Raw genomic sequence first — 5023 nt, 5'->3', positions numbered from 1 at the left:
CTAGAAGAGCTAATCTTATAAACCTCAGATAAACCTTTGGCTTATCAATGAAATGTCCCCCCAACAGGATAAGCCTGGGCTCCATGGGCATATTAGTACCTGTTTATCTTCAGTACATGCTCAGATCATACACAATCTTGTGGTCACTGTGCTTTATAAATGGAGTCTTGTGCTCTCAGATTATCATCCGTGTGATTATAACTCAAACCACAAGGTAAAATGTAGGCAAACCTCAGTTTTCTCTACCATTTCTTATAATCTTCTTTGATTTAAGATCCCCACAGTATTAAAGTCAAGTCAAGTTTATTTGTATAGCGCTTTTCACAATACAGATTGTATCAAAGCAGCTTCACAGTATTAAATTAAAATAATACAACAAAGTTTGTTTCAAGAGGAATTTATTCCCCAAAATATTATCCCCAAAATATTATCCCCAAAATATCCCCAACTGAGCAAGCCAAAAGCAACAGTGGCAAGGAACCGAAAAACTCCATCAGGTGACCTAATGGTGTCCTAAAACTCCATCAGATGACCTAATGGAGAAAAAAAAAACCTTGGGAAAAACATAGTCTCTTTATAAGCTTTAAAAAGCAATGAGAGGTGCTCTGTGATCTCTTAACCAGCAAGTGTTTGGTCCAATATTCATCACTGTGCCACACCTGACATAACTAACCAAAACTTATAAATCACAGAAAGACTTATAGATTCACTCTGTAGCTGTCAAACACATGTCAAGAAACATAAACACTCATATTTAAATACTTGATTTGAATTCACAATTATATAATAATAATAATTATAATATATATTATATAACTAATAGTATTAGTTATAATAATTTAGGCATATTAGCAATATATATATATATATATTTATATATATATATATATACACACTACCGTTCAAAAGTTTGGGGTCAGTAAGAAACATTTTTTTGGGGGGGGGGAAGAAATAAAATAAATCAATACTTTTATTCATCAAGGATGAGTTAAACTGATCAAAAGTTACAGTAAAGACAACTGTTTTCAACATTGATAATAATGTTTCTTGAGCATCAAATCATCATATTAGAATGATTTCTGAAGGATCATGTGACACTGAAGACTGGAGTAATGATGCTGAAAATTCAGCTTTGATCACAGGAATAAATTACAGTTTAAAATATATTAAAATAGAAAACAGTCATTTTAAATTGTCATAATATTTCACAATATTACTGTTTTATTTTGTTTTTTGTTTTTTATCAAATAAATGCAGCCTTTGTGAGCAGAAGATACTTCTTTTAAAAACATTAAAAAAATCTTACTGACCCAAATTGTGTGTGTGTGTGTGTGTGTGTGTGTGTGTGTGTGTGTGTGTGTGTGTGTGTGTGTGTGTGTGTGTGTGTGTGTGTGTGTGTGTGTGTGTGTGTGTGTGTGTGTGTGTGTGTGTGTGTGTGTGTGTGTGTGTGTGTGTGTGTATATATATTATGCACATTACATTTTAAAGATGCAACTGCACAGTGACATTTTTTTGACAAAAGTACAATAGCTTAGTTAGTACACTTACTTCACAACAGATGGCGCTCATCTACAATAGTTTGATTGTTATGACTAGAATGGCTTGTGCTATTCCAAATATGATCTAAACAAGGCCATTTTTTAAATATAAAGATTAAGGGAAAAACGTACACAGTGCAATTAAAATGGTTTTGTTTGTTTGGGTTAGGGTTGGTGGTTTAGGGTTTATTAAAGAATAATTGGTTTAATTTATGAGACAGATTTATCTGAAGCAGTCTGAGTCTTACAGTGGATTCAGAACGCATTCAGACCCTTTCATTTTCACACTTTGTTGTTGCAGCCTTATGCTAAAATGCTTTTAAAAAATTACGTCAATCTACCCTTCATACCCCATAATGACAATGTGAAAACAAATTTGTGAACTGCAAATTTCTGAAAAGAAAAACTGAAATATCACATTGGCATAAGTATTGCTATTAGCTCATACACATTCCAATTCTCTTTGACTGGAGTCCACCTGTGGCAATATAAGGTTAAAAAAAGCTGAAAATGCATATTAGAGTAAAACTGATGGGGGGAAATAATTGAATGCATTTTAGCATTAAGCTGTAACAACAAAATGTGAGAAATTTTTCTAACTTTCATTATCATCTCACTATCATTGTACCATTCTGAAAAGATGTTGATTCAGCCTCAACCTTTACCCTAAAAAAAAAAGATCTTATGAAATCAGTCAAACACACATCACAAAGAGAAAAACAGCCCACACACTCTTATCTAAGACAGGGATCAAGACCATCGTCTTCCATTCGTCAGGTGATCAAAGCGATGAGTAGTAAAACTATAGATAAACATTCAGGTGGGGGATTTTAAAACTGTGCTGTACACCACTCTCAATATATGAACAATTTCCTGTAAATGTCCCTTTGACGGCATTATATGTTTTTGTCAAGCAGACAAACACAAATGGCTGACTGACATTTTGATGTTGTATAGTACCAAGATGTAGGAACAAATTTGGAAAATGCAAAGGAAGTTTTATATTTCAGTCTTGCTCACATCCATTTCTCAGAATGAGGTGTGCTTTAAGTAAACAAAATGAGAGGATGTTCTTGGTGTCTACAAATTTTATCAAACTCCTTGATCATCGTGTGGTTGTCGTTGTTCGCGCAGTCACATGTTCCATGTGCTGTTAGCAACAAGCTGGGTAAAAACTCTCTTGAAAGCTGTGAGACTTCTACACAAACAACATTGCAGGTTGTTAGATGACTCCAACTATACACATCGAATCTTACATAAAATTGTGAAACTTTTGCCTGGATGTCTCTTCTGTGTTGATGAACACAGAAATGTGTAGATGCTGTTAAGGAGTCACAAGCTTTAAGTGTTACACTGCAGTGTGTTTCCTTGGGCCTCCCAACGTTGAAGTCTCTGAAGTGTGAACATGTCTCTTCCTGTATTCATGTATTGTGTGTGTGTGTGTGTGTGTGTGTGTGTGTGTGTGTGTGTGTGCGCACACTTAGGAGAAAGAGATAAATTTAACATCTCACAGCTCCCATACCACATGTTCTCTAGTACAGTTTCTAGTAACTGTATAACTGCCAAATACATTATGTAGATAGCACTGTTTGTTCATCTTGATTTTGTGCTGTTTTATGGACTGGACTTGTTTGTGTAAAAAAAAAAAAAAAAAGGTCTTCTGATATTTATAAACTTGAATTAGATTAACTTCCCTTATGCAGTTTATTAGTAACATAGACTCCCTTTCAGATATAGAAAAGTAAAAAGTGGCATATCATTTAGTCATCATTTTTTTTAGTATATACTGTAGATCAAACTGCAAATATGTTTCCTTGAAAGCTCTACAGAAGCAAAGAAGTGAACTTACTTCACAGTTCATCTTTGGTTTTCTGAGATCTGTCATGTGAAACTGTTCACTCATTTCTCAAAAGTTGCAAGGACCTTAAAGTAATCTAAGAAAAGTGGTTGTTCCCTTAAAGCAAGTTCCCACTACACATTTTGAACTTGTTATGCTGCATGTTCACAACTGTGACCATATTAAACAACTGAATTTTTCCGTGAGATAAAAATATCATATTTCAAAGTCATAAAGATAGTTTATATGATATAGGCTAAATACCTTAAATAATATATAAAAAAGAATATGTCCCAACTAACATAGGTGCTGGTGCTACTTATTGGTTATTTAATGGTGGGAACTATAAACTTGGGAACTATAAAAGATTCACATGGGGGGGGAGTTAATGTTTGGCCTAGATCTGTAATCATGGATCATTTGAATAGTTGGTTATCTCTTTTTCACTGCATATCAAGCATGTTGGGTTTTAATTTTATGGGGACATTCGTACAATGGTTTTTATACTGAACAAACTGAATATGCTATCAGCTAACCCTAAACCTAACAATCACAGAAAACCTTCAGCAGGTCTATTTTATGTACGTTTTTTATATATATTTTTTTATATATTTTTTTATGTTTTTATTAGCTGTTTAGTATGATGTATTAGCTGTTTTCCTCATGGGTGACCAACAAATGTCCACAAGGAAGAGGATTTCTTTGGTCACCAGGTCTTCCCATACTGAAAAACTAAAGAGTATAGTCAATTTATTCTTTCAAGTTATACCAGGCAATATTTTTATCATAAATATGCTGTAAAACATATTTTAGGGTTGACAAACCCACAGTTTAGTGAGAAAATTTGTTCTCAAGCCATAGGCTAAATGATTTCAAGTGTCAAGAGCCTCTGCAAAGTTCAACCATAACCTATGTGAGTTCTATTCATAGTTTGCAGAAGTGAAACTTCTTTTCTGCACAAGCTGTGTATGAGTCAGTTTCATTGCAATTTGATAATGAAGAGGATTAATTATTATGTCTTTCTCCTGTGGAACTCTATCTCTTATTTAGTCTATATAGGCCTATATTAACAGACATTGTTCAAAATATTTTCTTTTGTGTTCTGACATGATGGTGTGTTATGTTAATCTCTTAAATGTGACAAAATGTGATGAAAATGATTCTGGTTTTGAGATATAAATAAAAGAACACTTTAACCACGAGCACATAAGCGGATTAACCCAATACGATCTCATGAAAGTGCGTAGCCTATCTATAGCACGAATTTTATTTCTCATGATGTTTTATTAACAAAGTTCGGGAGGAGCACGTTCAGATAATTAACACAAGTGAGAGCAATCAACAATCAATGGTAAGAGGTATATATACACTCAGCAGTCTCACCTCAATCCATTGACAGTTTTGCAGCATCCCCCACCACCCCTTCTAGTCCTAAACACTTAAGGCTACATACGGGGGGAGTACTCTGGGTTCGGGTCGAACTCCGAGCTCGGAGCCCTCCCTCCGAACAGAACGCCAAATACGCATTAAACTTTACCCCGTCAAATTGTATAAGTGTGAACTCGTGAAATGCCATTTACCGCAAAAAAAGTTTTTGCGTGCATATGATAGGCTACTGCCGGTGAATCAGCTGAGTTCCTGCTATATG

The sequence above is a fragment of the Leuciscus leuciscus genome, assembly GCF_965113295.1.
Source record: "Leuciscus leuciscus genome assembly, chromosome: 5".
Classification (NCBI taxonomy): domain Eukaryota; kingdom Metazoa; phylum Chordata; class Actinopteri; order Cypriniformes; family Leuciscidae; genus Leuciscus; species Leuciscus leuciscus.
The sequence above is the reverse complement of the archived record's forward strand: the minus strand, read 5'-3'. Positions refer to the sequence as shown.